Here is a 26,576-nt window from a genome sequence, read left to right on the forward strand (position 1 = left end):
CACACACACACACACTCATGAATACATTTGTTGCTGCACTCAAACTGTAACCTGCCAAGACTTTAACAAGAGGGAAACAATCTGGATCTCAGCATGGACAATAATTTCACACTTGAAGATGAGAGAATTATCACTCATGGTAAAAACACAGATGGAGCTGAGATGTGATGACCATGTTGATGCAACAGAACATACTGTAAATACTACTTTTAAAAAGATAAGGTATGGTTTTTAATGGGGAGTGAGAGCATTAAAGGTGTTCAGTGGATTACAGCGCCAGTAGGAAATATAATCTTTCTCTTAATATGGTTTCCACTCCTTCTCCTTTGTGTGTGTGTCTGTGTCTGTGTGTGTGTCCACAGTGTGCGTCCGCTTGAAATCTGGCATTTGTCTTGTCTCCCCTGGAGCAACAACACAGTGCATTGACTCACTATAACCCAAATGTCTAATATGTGTCTATGGGTGTTAGCAGGTTTGCTGCCTGAAAAGTGGGTTTAATCCACATCTCAGTCATTCATTTTTCAGTTTGATAAATATTATATAAATAAGACCTGGTTGACTTTTGTGGCTTGGTGTATGTGTACTCATTTAGGTGGTATAAGTGAATAAATAGCATAGCATACACAACATACAAGGAGGTGATCAGTATGTCAATGACTTCAGGCAAAAGGTCTAAGCTTACATGCATGTGCGGTTCAACTCTTAGAACAGTTAGGCAGAAAGTCTCAGGCCAATAAGTTTCATGAAATTTCTCTTTTAGATGTTGAATCTGGGTCTTTAAACTGCTTGGACTTGATAAGAAGTGGATTTAGCACAACATGCAAAGAGCGGATCCTAGGAGGTTTCTCTGTGTTTCAGATTTCCTTCATGGATGAAACTTGTCAGACTATTTCTGACTGGAGATGAAGAGTGGACACACATTATTATGAGGGCCTATACTAGGCTGATCTCTTGAGAGAACTATGGGAGTAAATCAAAAAGATCCAGCATGGGAGGCTGCCCAAAGGAGCGCTCTGCTACAAGGAAAACCACAAGTCTGTAATGGCAGCCATCCGGGGATGTGAACGCGTCCAACACCAATGCATCCGACTTGCTACCCAGCACTGCTGTCCCCCAAGATTGGGAAGGAGCTCAGTGGTCACCGCTTTGACAGTGATGATACCGTCTATGGACTGCTTTCTAGAGGTCCACTGCATCGGCTTCTGGATTTGGAAGTATGTCATTTTTTAACCTTCCACATCCATTATCACTGTTTCATAAGTGCTTTACCTTAAGCATTGATCCCTTTAAGATTGAAATGCCAAATCAGTTTTCTCAAGGTGTTAATGAAGTATCTGAACTCTTAAGGAAGATTTTGTCATCCCAAAATATTTTTTTTTATTTATTAGTCATTTATTTGGACAATATTAAAAAAGATTGCATGCCAAAACCCCCAAACAGTACATGAGACAATCCAAAAGTGTCCCCATGATGCATATTTCGAGCTTCTCAGCAAGGTCACTCAATGCAAGGGCACCAGCTGCACATGTCCATAGAACTAAAGCAGGCTGTGTGAGGAGATCTGTTGCAGCCTCCATTTGTCTTTTGTCTCTATAAGTCATGCCAATCGATGTACCCTCACTGTGGCGTTAGACAAACAAAGCTCATTTTGAAGACATAGGTGCTCTACACTTATCTCTCTCTCATACACACCTCTACTTACAAGTTGTTATAATAGAGTTTCTGGTTTTTGTCCAACTGGGCTGGTTTCCCAGAATTGGTGTGGTCCTGATAATATGTCCGTGTGTGTGTGTGTATGTGTGTATGGTCTGATAAAAGCCAAACTTATTATTTGAGTAAGAGACCTCCTCAGGTGGTGTTTTTTGGGGCTGACTTCTGGTCTATCATGATATGACTTTGGCAGGAAAGAGAGCTGGGGGGGGATGATGGGAGGAAAAAAACAGAAAAGAATAAAAAGGAAAGGGAAGAAGGGATACGGAGCAGGAGAAAGGCAGAGAGTCTGTTACACTTGGGAATGAAAAACCAACACTGGAATAAAAATGAGGTCAACCTGTTCTTTTTGGAGAAAGAGAAGACAGAAGGAAAGAACGGCAGATAAACTTGATGTAGACCGACAGATGGTTTAGTCAGTCAGGAGGATACTTTATTCATTTTTATGTCTCAGAGTGTGTCTGCCTCCATAAGACAACAGTATATTACACAAGAAGTGTGTCTCATCACACTAGGCTCTATTTTTCTGAAGCAGAACACAGAGACAGAAGCTTAAACATGCGCACAGAGAAACATAAAAGTTACATTTGCCCTGATGATGACTTGTGCCTGCAGGAAAACACTGCAGAGGCATGTTGATCACACTTTCCCCAGATACATGCATTAATGGATGAATACACATCTGTGCTTCCATAAGTTTTCAAACTCAAAGCAGGCTGGATACATCTGTTATTGAAAATATTTTTAAAACACCTCTGCAGATAGGAAGAGTCAATTAAAAATCGGACCTTGCTTTTAAAGTGTAGAAACATTTTGTCACAAAATGCCACTGTCTCTGCAGGCACTTGACCCCATACACCACAGGTCAAAGGTCAACCTGGCAAAGAGCACTGTTCTTTATTTTTCTTGTCTCTGCTTCTTCTTCTTCTCATCCCCTGCTTACCTTTTCATCCTTCCATCCCTTGGCTTAATGTCAGATGAAGGGGATTAGCCTCAACACATGAAGACGTGCTTAGTGTTTTAGTGAGGTGAGCTAGCATGCATTCACAGTGGGACTGTTTCTCAGTCAGAAAGCAAAATGTTTGACTGATCATAACAGAACAGGTGCAAGACAAAACTGGATCCATTTTACCTGTTTTAACCCAGTTCATGTATGTAGAGTACAACAGTCTATTGCATACGAAAATGTCATACCTTTTCAAATATTCCCCACATTCTGTTCAAAACAGCAAAGACATTTTGCACATTGCCATTGCCATTGTCTGGGTTTGTTGCAGGCCAGTCAGTAACATCCACTTTGCTCTCCTGGAGGTAAGAGATGTATGTTTCAGGACAGTATCATGTGGAAGAGAAAATGACAACCAAGATCCAGTTTTTGCTGCAGATTGCATTAGGCACTCTGTTAATCTCCTTTTTTCATGATTCCATCCACCCTGACAAGATTCCCAGCTCCAGAAGCAGCTCCACAGCATTTTACTTCCACCACCGTGTTTGACTGTTGAAACCATGTTAGTTAGGTTAAACATCTCTCCTTTCTCTCTCCAAATGATGGCAACATCTCTTTTGACTCAAAAGCTGTAGTTTTGTTTCATGTGACCACATGATACACTTCTAGTATATGTAATCCTTCTCCAGGTTGTTACTAGCATAGCTCAGTCGGGTCTCAGTTTTTCTTGGTCTGCAGTATGTGCAGGATTGTCTTCTACAACATTTCAATTCCAGACTAGGCTAAATAATTCACATCTTGGCAGATGTTCTAGACTTTTTAGACATCTGTCACTATTATTTTCCAAAGCGTTTGAATTTTATGCTTCCTACCTTGACTCTCTTTAAACCTTTAATACCTTCTGTGCCAGTTGAAACCTGGAAGCTCTTTGAAAAACTTGTACATCCTTCTCCTGTTTTGTAGGTGCTGACAGTCCTTTTTCTCAATGCTAAACTTATTTCTTTCACTGCTGCCATGATTTCCTAACTGTTACACTGTGTTGTTACACTGTATGTGCACTGATACTAATTCTCACCTGTAAGTGCAAATCAAATGTTTACAGGGTTGCTCAGTCAAAACAATATTTACATCGTGTCATTGCGTAATAGTGACTTGTACTATAGCTGAACTACAAGGACTGTTATTAAGGTGCCTAATAATAGTGAAAGTGTTACTTTTTTTAGCTTTAATAATACATACACAACAACTACATATTTGGAAAAAATGACTTTTTCAGACGACTAATCATTCTGCTAAAGTCTGCAGGAAATTACACTTAAAGCGTTTATTTTCTTCTCCATATCAACAAGTGGCTGATTTTTTTATTAGCTTGTAAAACATCTGTGTTTTCAGGGCTTGCATTTCAGTGTGGTCAGGTGATTAACCACAATTACTGTAATTCCTATGATCAACATGGAGATGGCCATTGTAGTTAGCTAAGGATCAAAAATAACAAAGAAGCTTGTTGCAGATGGGAGAAATCGTTATTATTGTAGTTTGACCTTGGTTCACGTTAGCATTCAGGCTGTTATGTTTAGTACAGCAAAACAAAAAGCACATGTATAAGGTCACGACCTGATTGGACAGCTCTTATGACACATATTTTATATGATTGAATTTACTAGTGTATGTAAAGTATCACATTAGCCTAAGGGTTGTATCTTATGGTTGAAATTTGTTTCATGTAAACTGCATGAGGCCTTCTTTGACTGGGACAGGTAAAATTACAGCATTCTGCTCTTAAACTTATTCGTCATGTGCTGTAAAAAATGCAGTATGTCTCCTGCTTCTATTGTTTTATTTCCTGTAGGTATTTAATGTGTCTGCTCAGGTCAGAGTGGCAGATTCCCCCAGGTTCCCACAGTAGACTGTCTTTCTTGGCTACACTTTGGGAATCTCTTAATGAATTCAACATCTGTGTGTGTATGAACGTGCATGTGTGTGACTACCGTGTGTGTGTGTGTTGCAGCATGAGCAACGAGCCATGCAGTTCTTGTAAGGTGTTTTCATCTGCTGCACCTGCATTGTGTGAGTATGTAGGAGGGAAGAAAGTGCACAACTGTAGATCATCGGGATGCGATACCTGTGTGTTGTTGGATGGAACATGTTGCATTTTACTTCCAGGGTTCAGTAATTAGAGATTCTGTAACTCCAGCCTGAGTTATGGCATCCTGTATTCAAAGGGAAATGACCCTGTACTGGTGAATAAAGTATGTGTGACGCATGTTCACACACAATACTCACACAGATAAATCTGCTAGGATGGTTTACTGACTGATGAGCTTTTTCCACTGTGAAACATTTAATTATAGTAAAAATAAGCCAGTGTAATCAAAATCTGCAAACTTACACTGACTTAGGTCCCGAACCTGCTTTCACTGATTTCCTAATGGAAATGTTCATCCAGAGAACTGGTCCGTGCAAACCCAACAGTTTATTTTCTCCTGATAAAAACAACACAGGATTTTGGGAAGCGATGAGTTCACATCTAAAATTGGGATCAAATTACATGCAGCTGGCTGTGCCCGCTGTGAGCCTTGCTGGCTGTTTACTGACTGGAATGCCCCCTGCTGCTTTGAGGCACGAATGAATTCAGCGAACAACTAGAAGCATCTATCTTTGAAAGCTGAGAGGTAGGAATCCTCTCGGGGGGCCTCTTGGTACACACAGGAGTGATGATCAATAGAAGCTCCAACAGATTACTACATTGAGAAGGATGTGTGTAATAATACATATTTCTGGTGGTGGTGGTGCCGGAGTGCATTGTGGGTGTTACTCTAACTGGGCTTCTTGGAACTTCGAGAAAAACACAGACACCCTCGGTCGGCAAAAGTGTAGGGAGCATTTTGTCATCCTGCCCATTAGAAACTCCATAAGAGGGATGGTCATAGTTTCATTCAGGATTAGATTATTTGATTTGACATATATAACTGCTAAACTCAAACTCAAGTCCCTGCAAGTGCCAGTAAGATTAAACCAGAAAAGAAACTATGAGAAGTGTATTGAGTTGTACAAGCAGGAGTTGCAGAGAAAGCCACATACGTAGCTCCTCAGATTGCTCATGCAAGATGATATTAAATATAAGTGTTAGCATTTGGCACTAAAGTTTAATTTTCTTGCTGTGTTGTCATTAGGGAAAAAATGCATATGTCCCCTTTTGTTAGTGAATTTTAGGATTGCCTATAAGACCAGAAGTGGGATCTTTTGTTACAAGAGAAAAAGACAAGAACGAGAAATGCCTCATAACAGCAAACAGCTGAAGTGAGACACAGATGAAGATTAGATTTATTAATCCCTGTGGGGAAATACAATAAACACAAGCAAAAACTCTTTTATACACATACACATACAGTGTTGTGGAGAGGGTGGGAGGGATTGTCCATGATTGACAGCAGTTTAGCCAGCACTTATTCCCTTGCCACCTCCTCCAGGTTGGCAAGCTTAAAGCCAACAACAAACCCCACCTGCTTGATGAGTTAGTCCAGTCTGTTGGCGTCCTTTGCTTTAATGCCTGATCCCCGGCACACCACAGCAAAGAAGATGGTGCTTGCCATGACAGACTGGTAGAACATGGTCTCCTCAGGAAGTACAGTCTGCTCATGCCCTTCTTGTACACAGCCTCAGTGTTTGTGGACCACTCCAGTTTATTGTCCAGTTGGACCCCCAGGAACTGATACAGACTGGGGAGGGCGGGGCTTATCCCTGCTGTAGTCCACCACCAACTCCTTTGTGTCTTGGCCACGTTCAGCTGCAGGTGATTCTCTCCACACCACCTGACAAAACACTCCACAAGGGCTCTGTACTCATCCTCCCGTCAGTTCTCCACACAACCAACTATGGCTGTGTCATCCGAGTACTGAAGGTGACACAACTCAGAGCAGTACTGGAAGTCAGCTGTGTAGATGGTGAATAGAAAGGGAGACAGCACAGTTCCTTGAGGAGCCCCAGTGTTGCTGGTCAGGGTGTCAGACACACAGCTCTGCAGTCTCGCAAACTGTGGTCAGCCTGTCAGGTAGTCCTCAATCCACGAAACTAGAGGAGCATCCACCTGCATCTTCTCTAACTTAATCCTCAACAGTCTCGGCTGAGAACATGACCTGCACTGTGGTGTTCAGTCTGTCCAGAGAGGAGTAAGCCCTCTGCAGCAGATATGTCACTGCATCATCAACCCCGACCTCAGGCTGATATGCAAACTGCAGTGGGTCTTGGAAGGGGCTCATGAATCCATTGTTTAACAACTTATTATCAATTAAACAATTTGTGTGTTGGCGGTGTGAGTGTTTGTAGCTGTAGTTATTTGTCAGTTGTTTGGCATGTGTGTGTGTGTGTGTGTGTGTGTGTATGAGTGTTGCTTGTCTGTTTCCGGATGTGTTTGCGGTAGATTATCAGTAGGTAGGTGCATTAAGCTGGCTCAATTCACAAGGCAAAGGGAGGATTATTATGACAAGCTTATCTGTTGTCTGCATCGCTTCACTCCACTGACACGATTCTCTTGTGTTCAACAAACAAACCCACCCACACACCGTAAATAAAGTCAACTAGTGGCCATTAAAGGCAGGCATAAACTCACACACACACACATCAGGCCAATGAGCACACATGTGCATACTCAAGAGGACAAACATGGTGACAACAACAGTATACAATACAGTATATAGCTTGAAAAAAAGCTCAAAAAATACCCACTTGATCTATGAGGGCATGAACACACACACACACACATAATATACATGTAAACACACATGTATACATATACACACATGTTACTGAATCAAACAGACGCACATTAAACATGCAGCACATTAAATATAACATCCTCTCTTACACACACACACACAGAGTGAGACATGAGCAACATGTTAAGCATACAACACTTTCTCTGACAGAGCTAAATAAGATGTAATTGCCTTATAGTTTGTTATTATCAAGTGCACAGGAGAGTCATAAAATGAGAAATTAAATCCTTTACAGCCATTATAAAAATAAAAACACTTTATCTACTGCCAAAGCATTAAATACTAGAATTAAACACAGCAACAATGTATCCACACCGACCCACATACAATTTATGTTGCAATAAAAAGTAATAACTCTAATTGTTTTGTTTTATCTAAATGTTCATATAGGATTTTTTTATGCAAACACCGTCTCATTATGCCACTATCACCATGTTTATGGTGTATAAAGATAGGTTAATTCTCAGTTTAATGGGTGAGTGTGCTCTTATTTTCCACTTAACATATAATGCTGACAACAGCTGAGGCTGATAGGTCAGATATTTACTCATATTTACGACCATATGAGTTATTGGACAAACCAAAATGTTGTGATTCACTCGCTTATTGTCATTTGTCTATAAAGAAGTGTTGAACCGATCGCCCTCATGGTGACACTAACCAGATTAAATGTCTGTTGATCGGTCTGTTGGATTCATCCTCTAGGTACCATTACAACATGTACACAATTTCATGGTCACTAATCCAGTTGTACTTGAGATGTTTTAAGCTGCATCAAAGAAGGATGGAAACTTAAAGATTACATAATGTAAAAAAAACAAAGCCCTAAAGGAAATAAACGATACCACTTTGCATTTCTGTTTTTAGTGTCGAGCTGCTACAGCAACAAAAAAAAGGAGAATAACCTTTTATGGAAAAAAGTGCCTCCACTTGCCCAGGACGCACTGTTTATGAAGAGGTTTGTCTAACCTAATGTTCAGCCATCGGACACATTACTTAAACTAGATGGGTTTTTGTGTTGTTTGAGGTTGAGATTTAAAGCTGGTTACATTTGTGAGTCATAGCATGAATAATTCAGCTGAACTGACAGAGTGCTGATATTGCTATTATAATTAACCTATAACTACGTGTTGTGTTTATGGATGTAGTTGTATGTGAGTGAATAGCAGAGAGGTTGCTACCCCACACTCTACTCTCCATGTGTGTGTTTCTAAGTTAAATATGAGTTTGTTAAAATATCAAATTTGCTAAAATAAATGTGTGTTTGCACACCTGCAGCCTGCCTGTGTGTGTGTGTGTGTCGGAGTCGGGGGCATCCTAGGTTGTGTTTCTCATTGCCTGCAGAAGAAATAGGCGTCAGAAATGTCAAGTAGCCTCAAATGGCCCATTAATCCCTGTGCTTCACTGGTGGTGGTCTGCAGAGGTATTTACTATGTTACGTGACAGGACAGCCTGATGCTCATATGCACACACACACACTGAGCGGGCTAAGGCATGGATGTGTATTCAGATGCCACCATCCCTCCTACACTGTTTAGAAAATATAAATAGATTTTTCCTCCTTTTTAAGTGTTCAGTGGAAGCTGGTCTGTGATATTATTTACATTTAGTTCAACATTTTTTTCATTTTTCATTTTTTCATCCAGAAAAGAAATCTTTTCAAACATTGTCCTATTTTACACCAAAAAGTTACAATGGGTACGCTCTCAACAGGGAGTCACTTCTGACCACTGAGCCTCTCCATTGAAGCCTTGTTTTTGTCTGTGCTAGTTTTTTGCCAATTTAAGGGATCAAACCAATGATCCTCTTTTCAAAGGCCTTCTCACACATTTAGGTCACTGCTACTTAAACTGATAACTTCACCACTGAAGCACTCATTGTTGTCTTGTTCTTGTTTCCTCTAGTTTTTACACTCATTCAGTACATGTACATATAAAACCATTTTGCTGAATTTTCCTTAAACACACACACACGTTTGCTGCTCCCACATTGCACCTTTATTACAGGAACATACTGCAAATGTAGTTTTTGAATATGATCTCCTACCTTTCTGCCTGCCAGACACGCAGTGCACATATAGAGCTCCAGCACGCAGAGTATAATGAATGTTTTGATATTAATTTCCTCACCTGCCACCGGGCACACGAGACCCTGTCTGGCAGGGAAATACTTTTGAACATATGAGTCCATTACAATAATAAATGGAGCAAATGGCACATCACTGTAAGTGTGGACAGGGAGCACAGAGAGGGAGGAAGTCACAAGACTTAGATGTGGCTGCTTTTATTTTATTTGAGAATATACATAAACCAGTAATTTTGGGACTAAAGAAATTTGTGTACGATAGGCTAAATCCATTGATTAATAAAATAAATGTCTTTATATATATATATATATATATATATATATATATATATATATATATATATATATATATATATATATATATATATATATTTACAGTATTTATTTATTGATGAATGATCATATACTGTTGATGATCCACTTTGTCCTAGGTGTAGTAACATATTCTACATGTGAACATTACAGAATGATGACTCCAGCGTTGTAAATTACCAAACACTGAACTTGACATAGCTAAATAATTATTCTTCCCTTGGCTCAAGCACAAACTGTTGCTGAATAATGGGAAAAGATTGATATTGTTTTTCTGCTTTCCGCCCTTGAGACGAACAAAACTGGGCACCAACTGCTTGTGCTCGTAGTCCAATTATTTACCAGCTAATTGTTCATTCCCCTTCAGCTCATAGTGGAGTGCGATTGGCACAAAATAAATACCTACTGTAAATAAAGAAATCTTTGTCGGGAGCAGCCATACTCAGCTAAAAGAGATGTATTGCTTGCCAGTCCAAATGTTAGTGTCAGGCTCTTATGGCACCTTAAGGCAGTCTGAATGAAAGCACCCACTTACATTCACTTAGCATGTATTACATTTTGCAGAATATTTTTATATTCTTTGATTCAAGGCCTCAGGGTAACTCATTTTTTTGGCATTTTTTTTGCAGACTGAGGGGACTATATAATCACATCAGGGTTTTTTATAGTGTGGAGGCAAAAAGAAAAGACTGGCATGTGTTAGCGCTGAGAAAGAGACCCTAAAGAGTATAAAGGCAGAAAGAGGAGTGCAAAGAGAAGAAACTGAGAGCGACAGGGAAGAGACTGACACATATAAATGAATTGCAGAGTATGAGCGTTCAGCTAAAGTACACTGCTGATTCAGCTGGGATGATCAAACACTCGGTCTCTGTCTTTATCTCCTCCATCTTTTCATCTCTGGCTGTCTTCCCTCACCACTTTCTCTTCCTCTCCCTCCTTGTTTTTGCTGCGCCCCTAATACCTGTATTCTTATAGGCACAAAGCTTAGTAGGACATGAGACGGTTTCCTCCAGAATTTAGATGTATGTGCTGCAGGGTAAAAGTTTTCTGCAGCAACTCTAGAGGTCCTGTTCAGGCTTGTAAGTGTTGGAAGCATATTAAAATGGAGAATGGGTTTCATTCAGCAACATTTGAGTTCCCTTTGATCTCACAATCTTTTCTCTCTTTAGTTTTTTTCTCTCTCTCTATCATGTGTCTTGCATTGATTGATGATGTTTTGGCATCTTTTTAGCAGCACAGGATGGCACTGTCTGTTCAGAAAGCATATCTCAACAATGGTGTTGTTGGCATACAAAGCTTCATTCATAATTGTGAGAGTGTGCGAACATGCTGCTCGCTGTGAGCATTCTAATGCAGTCAAAAAGTTGAATGTGAAACAACCTGTCTGTGTTCTGAGCTGTCACTAACTTGTAGAAGAATGGGAGGGACCACTGAACAGTTCTATACAGTGAGTGATTTTGTATTTTGCACCACTCCTACTGTTGGCCAGCCTGCCAAATGTAAAATTAGGTTGATCTTTCAGTCCTTGAAAATGTAAAGTCTTTCTGTTTTTCTCTATTTGTTTATGAGGGACTCGTTGCCATGGTAACCACAAATGTTAACGGCAGGGAGGAACAATTTGTCTGTCCCATGTTTAGATATTGTGGATGTATGTTTTTGAATTGAATCCCATTTCCTCTCATCTCTCTCCCTTCTTGGTCCATCTCTGTTTCCTTCTCTTCACCTTTTGTCCTCTCCATGCCTTCTCTAATCTATTTCCACCCTGACTCACCCTCTACCTCTCATCGCCTGTTACTTCCTTCTCTCTCCCACCCACTGTTACGCTCCATCCTCAATGCCTTTTATTCTCTGTCCTTCTATCCCTCTGTGCCACCTCCCTCTTCCTTCTGTCCTCATCTCTCCTTTTTTAATTTCCCTGGCAGACAGTTCCAGTGCTGGTCCATTTAGTCACAGGCTTTTAATTAGGAGAAAGCAGATTAGGAAGGCCACTCTCTACCCTGCTAATGGTGTACATGCATGCAGGAGCCCCAAAACACACAACCATCAAAGCACGATGTTATTTATTCAGAAACCTGTTTCCATGTACTGAATGAACATATGCTTGTAGCTAACAGCTGTACATACTCTAAGTGCATTTGAAGTGTGATTACATTGTTTTTATATATTACCCATTATCACCATTACACACAAAGACACCAAGTGACCAGTGACCTCCAGTGAAAGAAAACAGATGTAAAAGTATCACCAGAATAAGAATAACAGAAGTAACATCCAACTTCACATACAGTTGACCTACAGTGATCTCAATGTGTCGTGGTCTCAATGTGTCACTCCTGTACAAGAGATGTCCACTCAAGGTGAATGTTACTACCAGGTATGAATACAGGGTGTATTATGTATGGTGGAAAGCAGTAGTGTAGGTGTATGATTTATAATTAGGTGTCATCTGTATAATTAATGGATAATGGATTTATGGTGAACTTTGGATCGATCCGGAGTTATTTTCTAAACCAGCAGGTCAGGCACAGCTGTAGAGTTATTCAGGGACTTTCAAGGATTTTATAACAAAGCCTAAGCGATCAAGTTTAAGTGCTGTGATGACTTTTTGAGGAATGGCAGACTGATGAGAGGCATAACAACAACAACAATGTTACATGAAGTGAAGGCTTAAAGAAATCCTACTTGATCGTGTAGAAAGCCAGGAGTGAAAAGAGTGAATTATGAGTCATGGAAAGTGGTCTTTAATTGGTGTGTGGGAGGAACAAGACCAGCTGCAGCTGTCATAACCTGCACTTTTAAATGAAAATGATATCTAATGCTAAGTGTGAACAGAATGCGGCATGTACTATAAATGTATGCTGTTCGGTTTCTCAGTTATAAAAGATAAGATACCTTGTGTTGGATCTTTAACGGAACACTTTGCAATTCAATTACTGAACCTCTCTCCCTGTTATTTGTCTTAGATAGTCCTGAGATTGTGATTTTTTCCTGTAATAACACAAATGTGTGTTTGTTGACTCAAAGTGTAATTGAAACAGCAAAAAAAGAAGCGTGGGGGACAAATATAAAAAGCAGAAACACATTTCCACTGAGCAGGTTACAAAACACACAGACAAGTTTATTCTAATCTAATGTAATTCTGTATTTGTGCAGCAGCTACTGCAGATTAGTGATAAAGCCTCGTCTAGATTAGATGAAATGCGTGTTGCTTATTCGCCGCACCTGGCAGAGTATAAACACAACTCTATACAGAGGACCTGAGCTACTACTCTCCTGACTTGGTCGTCCTGTTATCTTCCAGTTTTACAGCAGAGTGCGTGTGTCGTAGTGTTTGCATGGGCCAAATAGCTATGCCTTAAGCATATTGAGTGCACTCTGTCTCTATGTGTATTCACAGCACACACACGCACACACTCATGAATTAGATTCATGCACATTTCTGTGTGTGTGTTATCCTTTGCCGTGCTGGTGTGAATAAACATGAATTTGTCCTTTCCTGTTTCCTGTCTCGCAGGCAGCTATTGTGGCGACGACAACACCAGCTGTTATGGGACAACAAAGCAGAGTATGACATGCACTTTATGGGGATGTTTTAGTTTCCTCTTTCAATATAATTGTGTTGTGACTTTCCATTTTCTGTGAAAATTACAATCTTCTTTTTTAAGGTAGAATATGTTATGCAGACCTTTGAAGGGTAATTTGCCAGTAGAATTCGTGACGTTTGCTGTCATTCTTTAACCTCCCTCTTTAGAATATCTTGACTAACCTCACTTGCACTTACTTTTTACTCGAGCACTTTTTCTGGATTCAATCAGTTTTTCTAAACTTTCCTTCTGTTTAACAGAAGGAAAGTTTCTGAAAACACCCACGCACACCTCCAAATGCTAAATCGGTGAAAGTGTTTATCATTACAGAGGCTGTGATTCACTCTGAGTGAGTGGCTGGCATTTTAACAATACAGAGGAAACGTCAGTTTGGTAGTTTGTTTATTAAATGGTGACCTAGTGATGCTAATAATACAGCAAACACAGAGTTTGTCTCGTTTAGCAAAAAGTTAGACATGATTCATTTTCCTCACTCGATTTATTCCTAAAACTAGTTCATTAAAAATGAGAAAATGATGGATTAATGGGCTTCATTGTTTTGTGAACTAACCACACAGAGGATGGTGTGTACTAAGCAGTGTTTAGCTTATACAATTGTCCACAATTATTAATTTAAACAATTGAAAGTACCAAAAAAAGATACCAAGAGTATATAAAGGGAAAAAAACAGTACACAACATTTTGCTGTGTGTCTTTGGTGATGGCGCATTGTATGCCTGTGAGGAAGGCTAAAGCCCAGCTGGTGACCAGCTCCAGATGCTGCTGCTGTTTGGCTAGATGGCCTCACCCTTTTTCATGCTGACAGATATGCAGCTCTGTGCAGATCATCATTACTTTTCATTGCTGTTGGCATTGTAGCTGCACAGTTACTGTTTATAAGAAGGTATAAAGTTGTTCCTCACTCTGCTTCTATACTGATTTAAGTAACCTTTGTGCCATCAATCAGTCATAAATATGCGTTATCACAATATAATGGAAGGGGCTTCAGCCTCCCAGGGCTACGTATTTAACCAAACATAAGCGACCCCGGTTAGAAGATGTTGATGAAGATCTTCAGTCAGCCAGGTCATATTCATTGTGACATTTGAAGCGAGGCGTCTGAACTTGCAGAGTTTTCTTGAAGACGTTTCGCTGCTCATCCAAGCAGCTTCATCAGTTCTGTTAGAAGCTGCCCGTGGTGGAATGTAACTAACTAACTAATTTGTAATTTGTTACTGTACTTAAGTAAATTTTTATGTATTTATACTTTACTTAAGTAAAAATAATAGTGCATACTTTATACTTTAATCCATTACATTTTGCAGCTATTATCTGTACTTTCTACTCCACTACAAATTTTTACAATGCCTGTAGTTACAAGTACATTTATGCAGTTGTGTTCATACAACTGTGCTGGACTGATGTGAGGTGCCATGCTGTGTTTCTATAATGAGCCTTAATCATGATGCCGGTGCTCTGGCTCAGTTAGCTAACTAGTTAGCTACTGTCTGCTAACACTAATCTATTAATGTCTGATTAACATGAATCATAACATTAATCTACAGCAGGAATACTTACACAGTAAAATGGTGAATTCCTGTTTTTTATTACCAGCCTCTCTGTTCACTTGATGCCCACAGCCTGCCTCATGACACACAGACCTGTCCATTTCATGGATTTCTGTACTGAAAATGTAAATTAACTACACATTGTCCATTTTAATTTTAAGATGATTTCTTTGATTATTTTAACCTGTTCAAATATAAGATATCCTTTGCAATCAATAATATGTATTCAGTGCATGAGTATTTTTACTTTTAATACTTATTTAAAAGTACTTAAGACTTTTACTTAAGTAGTAAGTAGCAAGTTGCTGTAGCACTTCTACTTTTACTTGAGTATATATTTTGCTGGTATTTGTACTTTTACTTAAGTACCAAGCTTCAGTACTTCCTCCACCACTGGAAGCTGCTGCATCTTTTTTCTTTATAAATTATTTGCTCTTTTAAAGTCACTTTTCTGCTCTGTCCTCTCCTCCGTCTCTGTTGGTTCACAGCTGATTAAGCTGATCCCACAGCTGCCTTGCTGCTGACATTCACTGTAGGTGATGGTGAATGTACGTCCATTATTTCAGTCTCTATCATCATATTGAGGTGTTGGTGTATGTGTGTTATGTTTCTGCATCTGTCCGCACAGGGCCTCTGAAGCCTATCAAAGAGCAGCTGGTACTACAGACAATCCTGTTTTCACATATTCACACAAACTGCGACCCAGATATTAATTCCAGCTTCTCTGGTTCTGTTTAAACACAAGTAATTCTCTCCAGGGCTGTTCTCTTGTTCTCTTCTTGCATCTTCCTCACAGCCTTGAAGCCTGGCACAGCGTATCATTGAGGACCAGGACACACTGTGAATTTGTCTTTTTTTTCCCACTTATTCAAATTTGGTCCCCCTTTTTTTCTTATTTGTGCTTATTCAAACACAGCAGTTAGATGTTTTAAGTATACAATTCTGCTGTTGTATATGATTGAGTCCAGGCAACAGAATATGACAACTTTAAAAGAATATGCAGTAAGATGGTTCTCTAAGTGACTCCAGCTCTCCAGCTGGTGGTCCAATTTTAAAATTTTAAAAGATTAATATAAATTCTAGAAGTATATGTTGGCAGTTATATACTTTGTTTACCCATCACAGTGTTGTAAATGGACACTTTCTTGGTCTAAGCATACATTGCAAACATGGCTCACTTCATTAAGACTTCAAAAGGTAAGCACAGGAGAGAGCACAAGTCTTTTCAATAATAAAAAGCCCTTTTATGGCTGCAGCCTATAATATTGCTCTCCATGAGGTACACTATCCATGCAGAAAGTTTGGGTTTTATTTAACAAGGTGTTGAGGAATCAATTTCATCAATCCCTGCTACCTCCCCAAGACAATGGAGGTGAGTTTTGTGTAGTTTTCACACTCTTAAATAAATCAATTGGAAAATCTGCTGGTATTTATCAGATCATTGTCTTTTTCTTCTTGTAGAAAGAAGTTCAAGTTGAGTCATGAAAACTGTAAGACTGGTTCTGAAACCATTAAGCACACACATCAGGTTCGATGGTGGGTGTACAAAGCACACAACTTGCATTGTTTGGATCCAGAATTTGTTGTTGAATCAGACTGATGCAAAATCTTGATCACAATCTGATCTTAAGAAAGTGTTGCCCATGTCATGAACACACAAACATAACATAGTCTGCATTGAGAATAGCAGATATTTCTGAGGTAGCAGCAGTAGCAGCAGCAGCAAAGAAAGGTTAATCGAAGAAACTTCAGTTCACTCAAGCACTTGGGCCTGTCTCTGTCTCAGCAACACCACACTGAACCACTTACATTCATTTTTTCACTCTTGACACAGATTCTTGATCATTATGCATAATGCACACATGAAACTGCACAAAGAGTTCATTAATGCGTTAACATTCCATCAACACTTACATCCTTACATACATTCATTATGCAATACAGTAATAATGGCTGAATCACAAACACACAGAGACAGAGCCTACAGAGAATGCCACGCTGTCTGTGAATGGCAAGCTTGCTTTTGATTCCTCAGGAAGGTCAGTGTTACCTCTGGAAGAAAAAAAACAGCCAAGGCTTTCTTGTAAGTCTTATCAGACTGACGTACATACATACATTGCACACATTCCCATGCAGTTACACAAGCGAAAAGTCTATGGAGGAGAGTCACAGTCACGGGCAGAGCCGGCAGTCAAGATTTCTCTCTGTCGACTCTTCTTGTGTCTTTGTGAGAGGCGCTGACTGCGGTCTAGTGTCTGCATGCTCACACATCGTCTCTCCGGACTCACATGTGTGCATGTGTTCATACTGTAGTCATCAGTCAGGATACCCCCAGTAAGTCAATACTGTACCTGCCAATCAAACCCACACACAGTCATGCTATTATGCATGTGCAGCTTCTCTCTGCTTCCTCACCACCTGTGTTGAATAAGTGATGGCACAGCTCTCCACTACTGATGAGGCCAGTGCTAATTAGCTGCTGAAGTACCACAGGCCATGTAAGGATGTAGAGACATGAAATGTCTTTCCTGTGCAAGATGCACATACTATTACATACTGCATGTATAATGCATTTTATTCTACCTTTTTGTTAACAAAATGTTGGTTTGTTAGGGCACAACCCAAAAGGCGAGTATGTAGCTGTATGGGTGTTGGTGTGTGTGTGTGTGTGTGTGTTAATTAGTGTTTACTCTGTTGTTCCCCACTCAGTAAAACTAGAGCAGCAGTAAAATAATTTAACTGCCCTAGCTGCCCCTGGAGGTGGAGGCGGACACAAAGGAAGACAGGATGTAATGAGTGAACAGGGAGTGAAGGAGAGAGTGAATGAAACTGAGCCAATTAAGGTAACAGAGGTTGGACCAAGACTTACAGTATACCTTTCCTATTTCACTTTAATAATTGCAGGTAGTCTGGCTTATTTTGACTAATGGAAGAGTATTGGTTTGATGGATTAATGCTGGGCATTGATCATTGACAAGCTTACAAAAAAGGCTGTAGTGTAAATACCTCTGCTACAGATAACAAAAAATAAATTGAGAAAGTTCTGTGTCTCTGTCCATAAAGAAACCACTGTGCACGGACTAGGAGTTTTAAAGCAAACAACTTCTGCTTAAATTATTGCCATTTTTTAGGAGATTTCTATTCAAATGCTAAGTAATCTGCTTCCTCATGTGTTCTTATTATGAAGCTGCAGTATCTCTCCAAACACTTTTGCCTATTTATGTATCACTGAATGCCATAATTAATAGTCTGGGCACACTCAGTTTAACTGGCTCCATCTAGTTCTGTTAGACAGTCGCAGCAGCCCTTTCCAGCTGAAACATTCGGGCACATGCATCTGTGTGATCAGTCATATGTGTGTGCTACAGAACAGTACACACCTGTGCATGTCTGTGCAGAAACAGGACACATGCATGTGTATACATCATGATACGAATCATATTCCATCTTGGATGTGTGTGTGTGTGTGTGTGTATGTATGTACCCAGGCCTTGGAGGTTCCCCTTGTCATGCATTCTGAAATTTACCCTGCGGCTGTTCCACTGAACAGCTGCTCTCTCCTCAAAGGCTGTCTCTCGTCTTCTGCTCTCATTCCTCTCAAGACCTATCTCTCTGTTTCTGTCTGTTCCTCTTTTCTCCCTTCATAGCTCATTTGGTGTCATTCGTTGCTGATGCTACTTGTGCCTATTCTATAAAGGAATCAGCATAGACTTGCACCTGAGTACCTCTCAGACCTCATTACGCTGTGCAAACACTCATACACTCTGCGATCTTGTTACCCATCTATTTCCAGTTTTCTATTTTCCTTTTATATTAGTGACTAAAGAGCTTGTCTCAGCTGTAGTTCACTAGTATAAGCTGCTGCAATGCTAATGCTATTTTTGAATAGAGTATGCTACGGCTATTTTAGGCTTTAGCAAAGATTAAAAACAAGGTTCTGTCAGGGTAACAATAAACTATCTTGTTGTAATAATGGAGGAATTGTGTTTAAAAGTCATATTGGATCATTTTTATATCACTTTACATCAACGTCAATACCCTCTGTTAAAGACTAGAGTGCAGATCATTTATCGCCCCCTTCTGGCAGAAGGAATAATTACAGAAATGGTCACAGAACTGATAAAGCCACCTGGGGGAATGACGTCTTTAGAAAACTGTGCTGTGAGTCCAGTTGCTTTGATTTTATAAGATATATATTAAGATGTATATAAATAGTGTGTGCATGTGCATACTCACTAGATTTCAACTTCATATACTCCAGACAAATCCAGAAGGACCTACGAGATATTAAAATGTTGAGTCAAAGTTGTTTGAATTAATTTTGCAAAGAAACAAGTGTTTTAATTTAAATGCAAGTCCTGCAGTTCAGGGTGAAGTTCAATGTTTTTCCTCAGAGCCACCTGCTCCTGCTAACCACAAAAAACATGCTGGTCCTAATTTCATTTTCAAACTTATTGTATAATTATATTTAAAATAATTCTTTGATATTGTCTTTTTGTTGATTGTTCTTTTTGTATTTCTAATCCCTGTCTGTTTTAACCCTCATCACCTGCTCCTCTACCTCACTTTTCAATTAGTGAAGAAATGGAAGTGAAACATGACAATGAGGCGTTTTTTTTATTCCCATTTCTATTTCTAATGGCCAAATAGGAGTGGGCTATTGAATACTGGATGAGAGCAGAGAATAAAGAGGAGAAGCGGGTAAGCTGGTGGCTGCTATGTGATGGAAGTGACACACTCCTCTCTCTGGTGTGGGGTGGGGGGACAGAAACACCCTATTGCTCATTCTGTGTGCCTCAATTTTTCATTATATCTAACAGGAATTTATATCTCTCATCACCTCTACCCCTCCTCTTAAATCATTTTTTTACCTGTCCATCTCTCCTACTAATCTCGCTCTCTTTGTGTTTCTGACAAACTCTTTTCCCATCTATGCCCCGCCACCCCCCACCCCTACCCCTCAATGGGCTCTTTAGATTTTTAATGAGCCTATATTTAGCCTTGCTGGGTAAGAGGAATGTTTCTGAAGTGTTTTACCCTGAACAGCACTTCTCCTGTGACCTTGGACATTTTTTTTCAGTCTGCCACATGCAGTTCATTCTCAAGTGGCTCATCCTTACCTTGTATCATTCCCTCCTATCCATCTTCCTTTCCAGATATCCATTATGACATATTAGATGCATTAGAAGAGAGAAAGAGGACCAATTGTACTCGTATCCAAATAGTAACAAGTTTTGTCCATTAGAATCCTCTTTGTGCCCTATTGTCTGTGTGTGTGTCTACTTTTATGTGTCTGTAGCTGATTTAGTTATTTGTTCAACTCTAATGTTCCATAGGTTTTCTGCTTTTTGCCCCTTTGTGCAGTAATGTAGAGTTATACAACTTTTTTTGTTTTATAAATTCATAAACTGCAGAAATAACAATCCTGTATTATTTTTAAAACAGGACCACCTGGGCGTTTATAACTGTCTGCATTACCTGGGACCAAAAGTCATGACCTATCATGGAAACTGTCGGCACCTCACCTAGCCTGGTTCCTCTGGAAAACACTCATACTGACAAACTGGTGCTAGGTGGAATCTGAAGTAAAATACAATAGCAGGAAACACACACACACACACACACTCAGAAAAAGGTGGAAAAAGTATGGTCGATGCATGAATGCTCGAGAGAGAACAAACATGCTGAGGTAGGAGAAGGCACACACACACACACACACACACACGTGCAGGGCTGTTAAAACTGTTATCTGGTGTTGGTGGGAGATCAGTGCTGTTCTATTAAACTTTAAGCAGAGCTCGCTGTCAGGCAGTGGGTCTTTTATCACCTTAGGACTCTACATGAACACATCTGCTCCACATGTGACCACCTTGGTCTCTGAACAGCACTTCTCCTGTGGTCACATGTGTCCACAGCTGGCATTCACTTCTGATTTTACTGTACAGCAATGTAGGTTTTCATTTGCTACTCATCACCTCCCTGAGATAGTGTCATTGGCCACATGAAGGCTTTTGGAACTTGTTTCCTATTGTATTAAAAGACAGCCTTTTTCCTTTGTGTATGTCTGTTTTGATTATCTGCTGTTCTTTTATAGCTTCAGCCACTTCCAAATGAGTGATGAGAAGGCTGTGACAACATTTAGCCTTACTGACCAATGATGGTTGTACCATAGATTCAGAGCAAAGAAAGCCACTCTTCTATGCAATTCAATTACATTTAGTGTCATTCAGTCAAACATTTTTTTCTATCCCTTGCCTGACTTGCTGCGCTGCCTTTTTCACTCAGGCGTCATCAAGGACAGACTCTGACCTCCTGGGTGTAGTTTGTACACACATGTGCACAGCTCCACACTCACCTTTAATCAGGAAAGGGATGGGTTCCTTTTGTAATAAGTCTTCTTGCTGCGTGACAGTGACAGTATGGGTGTGTACATGATGTGGGTCATACTGCAGGGCTTGCATGTACCTTTTACTGTGCTGTGTGTGTTTGTGTGGGTGAGCATGTGATGGAGGACGGTAACAGGTGATCAGGAAACGGGGAACTCCAGGAAATTCCTCAGGGCATGGGAGAGAGCAGCCACAGGAATGTGCACATACAGAAGATGCATGCTCACATGCATACACAGCAATGCACACACAAAAAATCTTGCAAATGCATATTCACAGTTGCTTCATTTCTAAGATTTTTAATATGCATGTAGCATGTTTTTTTTCATCAGTTTTTCACGTTGTTGAAATTAAGTTAATCATAGTGAGCAGAAAAAAAATGCATACACAGCACTTATCTCTGAAACCACAGTACGTAGAATTGCAGTTGTACATTTTGAGCTAACAGACAGATGGAGCTTCTATGTATTTTTTTGAAGAGTGGGTTTCAGCTCATAGTGGGACACTCCAGCATCACCATCTTGGCAGTGGCTGATGACAGTTCCCACCTGTTATTCAAAGCAGTTTTGCACTAGGTTATTATGCATACCTTTAAGGGTTAAATTAAGTTATATAAAAATTAATCCCCCAGTTATAATGAATGGAAAAAAGTAGGCACAGTCTTTGTACTAGACTGTAAGTTTAGTTTTCATTTTGGTATAATGTTGCCCATTTTAAGATGGCAGAGACTGTGACTCCTGTCTTCTGGATCTGGATATGGAAGTGTCTTCAAAATAAGCCACCATTTTTTGTATTTAAATCCTTCTAGCAAGATGAGAAATTCTAACTAAAACTAATGAATAAAAGATTGTAGGTCCTAATAAACATGAACAAATTGGCCACAACTTCCAAAGTATTTTCCCTGCAAACAACAGTTATAGGCAAAGACGGACTAAAATCTGCAACAAGAAACTGGATTATTTTAATGAAGTTATGGTTATTTCAAGTTCTGTTGCACCATAATAAGAATAAAACAAGAGTGGAAGGAGACTTCCTTGCCTGAGCTGTAACACATGAGCCACTTCTTATTTTCATAGCAGCTCAGTTAGACTATGAGCTGTTTGTAGCTTAACACAAACAGCAATCAACACTAGCTGAGAATTCACTTCACTTTGTATCTAAATCCAGCTCGCTTGTTATCTCAGCAAAAGAGAGAGCATGATTTTGATTTTTAAAAAGCCACTGCCAGGCACTTTGCCCCCACAGTGCTGTTCACACATGCCAAAAACTGTTTGTTGAAACTAGCAATTATCTTCAACCTCCATGATTCATATTGTGTCACAAATCGTTGCAACTCTTTATCATTACAACCCTAAAATGACGCAATGACCCACACTGGCTTTCCACCCGTGCACAGGCCCTCTGACAGTGTGGAGAGACGCTGGAGGGATTCAGAATATCCAACCATATCTCTGCAGCGGGTAAGTCACTTTTGCTGTTAATTATTTTAGGTTTCATTATGTCTTCAAAGTTTTTTTTGTCATAAAGTATGTGGTGACATGTGTTGTGTCTGTGTGCCATTATCCTGAGGTCTGTGGCTAGGTTCCTTTCTGGTTTAGCATGCTAGCCTAGCCACAATAGCATCATCCCTGTGAGTCTTTAATTCATTTAAATCAATATGTATACAAACATCATTCAAATATCAATTGCAATACATACACATTCAATATGCACGGGGAAGGATTTATACCATGTTGAACAGAGTGGGGATTCATACTGTTTTCATCAGTAGTTTTTAAACCCCCTGAAGAATTGATTGTTTTATATGGAAAACAGGACTAATGGCTGGGGTGTGGGTTTCTAAACAATTTGGTTTAGTGGCTAAACTTTAGCCAAAGGCCTTGCTGTTTTTCTGATTTTGTTTGGTATATTTTGGTAGACTTCATCTCCAGTCTTGTTGTGATCGGATTTACATGAAGTGAAGACTGTTTCTGCCTCCATATGTTTTTTTTTCTTCCTCCAGGTTGTAATAAAAAATGCACATTATTTGTCTTCTAATAGAAAACAGATACAAAAATGGTTCAAACTGAAAATCAATAAGCAATAAAAGTGATAAGGATAAAGGGCTAAAGGTTCATATCAGAAGCAGTAAATTAATTCCCCAGCAGACATTTAAAGAGACTGTCAATATAGATTTATCAAGGCTACTATGACCTTTGTTTGATTGACAATGGCTTCATGTTCTGTGGTCAAACGCTCTCTGCCAGTGCTGTGATCTCATGATCACACTGACAGGTGTAACAAGAAGAGTTCTGCACCTGCAATCAGGAGACACAATAATGTATCGGAACAGGGAGGTAGGATGGTGGGTCTGCGGTGCTGAACATACCAGGTGTCAGCAAGAAATGGAGAATACGATGAGGCTGAAACAGACAAATGGTGTGTGTGTGTGGGGGGAGGGGGTGAAAGAGAGTAGATGACAGAATGCAGGGGGAGGTAATGGTGGTGTTGAAAGGGAGATAAATGGTATGAGAAAGTTAATAACCAGCATTGTGGTTCCTCAGCTCTGAGTGAAGGGAATAGTAGAACAGAGGAGAAGAAGGAAATGGCTGAAATGTGCTTTCACTCTGTGGTCTCTGTGGTGACAGAGAAAAGACTGATGAGACAGGCAGAGCATGACAGTGAGGGAAACAAATAAGAGAGAAACAGATGCCTCCACCTTGCACCTGCCATAGTGTTACACTGTAGAGTTGAATAGGTGTGCTGTACTCTTGCCTCTATTTAAACAGTAACACACATCTTGATATTCAAAATCTAGCTCTTACTTTTCTTAAGCAAATTCCCTCTGGGATCAATAAAGTATTTCTGATTCTGATATGATTGAGGGAAACACTGATGGAAGGTGGCTTGTTCAAAAACCAAGAAATTATTAGTGGGATGATGTCACACACTGTAGATTTTGACTTGGAGCTTTCTCTGATTACATGATCCAATATGGCCACTCACATTAACAATGAATTGAGCTCATTCAAAACCAATGTAACTACACTGTATGAATGCATACAGAGGCAGAGACAGTCACACATACACAACCATACTGAAACAGGCAAATCTACACACACAGACACATATTTCCAAAATAAAAGCCTCCAAATCATTACAGTCCTTACCAGGGCTGGTAAACTACATACAAGTCACCCAGAAATATGCAGACACACAGCATACACACCTGCACACACACACATACACATGGACTTTCCAAATAAAACACTTAAACACGTTTTGACATGTATTAAATAGGGTTCCCAACCCACCCATGGAAACACAGACATTTTCAAAATAAAAGCCTTAAAATAATTACAGCACTAACTAGCACTAGCCACTCATACAAATTATACATCAAATTGACTGGCTCAGTCAGGACTACTACCCTGTGAGGTTTTGTAGTGATCAGACAAATGGTGTTTGTTTCCAGAAAAACTACAACCACCATCCCACAGACTTTAAACCTTATATAAAACCAATTATATACACTGTGAACCCATTAAAAGCAACAGTAGCATGAACGGTGCTGGTAGTGGTAATGGCAGTGATGACGAATATGACGTTTGGTGGAATATAATGGGACGGGCCGGCTGTAGAATGGCAGCGAGTGCGCATCGGCCCACTCAAAATTTCTTGTGAAATTTTCTAGTTATTATTATTATTGTATTACACAGATTAAAATAGCTGTAACAGTCATTGGCTGTTATTATTGGTAGCTGTTTGGCAGTATCATAGTGCGTGTGTGATCTGTTTAACAAATGCTCGGAAGAAAAAGCATTGTTAGATCTCACTGGTTAAAAATGACAAGAAACGCGTATTTATTGTATTGAATACACCTCAAGGTTGGTGGAGTGCACACCTTAAATTGTGGGTGTGTCTAAAGTACACTGAGGGAGAGACAGGAGGAGGACAAAGTGGCCTTCCATGATGATTGGGAAGTGAGATGAGTAGCAGCTGAGCTGAAGAGAGAAGATGAGAAAAAATGTTCCCAAACCTACAGCAGCTGTCACAAAGTTTGACAGCCAGAGTAAGAAGTGAGTGAAAAAATGAGTAGATGGTTGCAGAGGGTAGTTGTTATTGACGCAAACAACATGTGACGGCACACAGGTTAGCTCTCTGTCTGCCTCCTCTGAGAGAGAAAGGGAAGAATAGGATAGATAAGTGGTGAGAGGGAGAGAGAAGCTGGCGTACACGCAGGCAGTTAGTGTGACCGAAGGAAGAAGAACATGAAGGTAGAAGAAGACATGGACGAATACAACACTCAGCAATGTACAGCAAGTGACTCGGTTAAGCAGTTGGTTAATGTTGAGTTAATGTTGTGGCTGGGTTAACACATTAGGGGAGCTCTGTTGTCATGGTGACGGTAGGGGACATTAAAAAAAAACACAGCAAAGCATATCTGTCTCAGTGCATCAACATTCCTCCACACCCTGACTGTGTCTTTCATTAACAGAGTTCCCATGTTAAAAATTAGACCCAGTGTTCTGCACATGTGCAATAAAGAGAGGTGTACGACAATATTTAGCTTTTTTATTATTATCCGACAACAGATGCAGGCTGCAATGGACAATAACACACACTCCTGAGAGTCAGTGTGTGTTGTGGTTTTCCAGTGAACAGGGAGATGGATAAGCACACATGGGTTCGACCCTTTGTGTTGATTAAATTTATGTCCTTTGTAGACAAAGAAAGTATACATTTTTCTTCGCTGTGTAATATTTTATACGACTGTTGCATTCTGGATCAAAGCAGACCTTCGTCCGCGGTGGTTTTCTGTTCGCTCACAGTGTGTACATTATCTTATTACTGTGCTTTCATCACTTCTCCAATTACCACAACTGCTAGAGGCCTTCACTGCACCAATGCACAAGGTAGTGGTGATGTGAGGAGGCACAACTCATGCTATGCATTGTATTTTCAGAAAGTCTCACAGTGATGTAGGGCTGTTGTGGATCACGCTAGATTTAGCTTCTGCTAATATACTCGTAGCACTGTCTAGTTTGTGATCCTGCTACACACATTCTAGTCACTGATGTTACACTGTATGCGTCTTTTTTCAATTTTATGAGGATGGAGACTATTTGCATGTGTCTGTAAATCTGTGTTTGAGTCTGTTCATATTTCAAGTCTGCCTATTGCTACTTAGACTGCATTGTGTTGTGTGCTTGGAGAACTGAATGTGCATA

General features: G+C 39.9%; 1 long non-coding RNA gene across 1 annotated transcript; it reads right to left on the reverse strand.

Moving 5' to 3' along the window:
• Window positions 1-24,828, reverse strand: LOC114445519 (uncharacterized). The gene is made up of 5 exons (XR_003671659.1): window positions 24,676-24,828; window positions 20,662-20,664; window positions 20,592-20,604; window positions 3,555-3,557; window positions 1-14 (listed from the first exon to the last, which is right to left on the reverse strand). It is a non-coding gene; the product is annotated as an uncharacterized LOC114445519 (long non-coding RNA).
• Between the last annotated feature and the right edge of the window lie 1,748 nt (window positions 24,829-26,576).

Source organism: Parambassis ranga, chromosome 13, assembly GCF_900634625.1.
Source record: "Parambassis ranga chromosome 13, fParRan2.1, whole genome shotgun sequence".
Taxonomy (NCBI): Eukaryota; Metazoa; Chordata; class Actinopteri; family Ambassidae; genus Parambassis; species Parambassis ranga.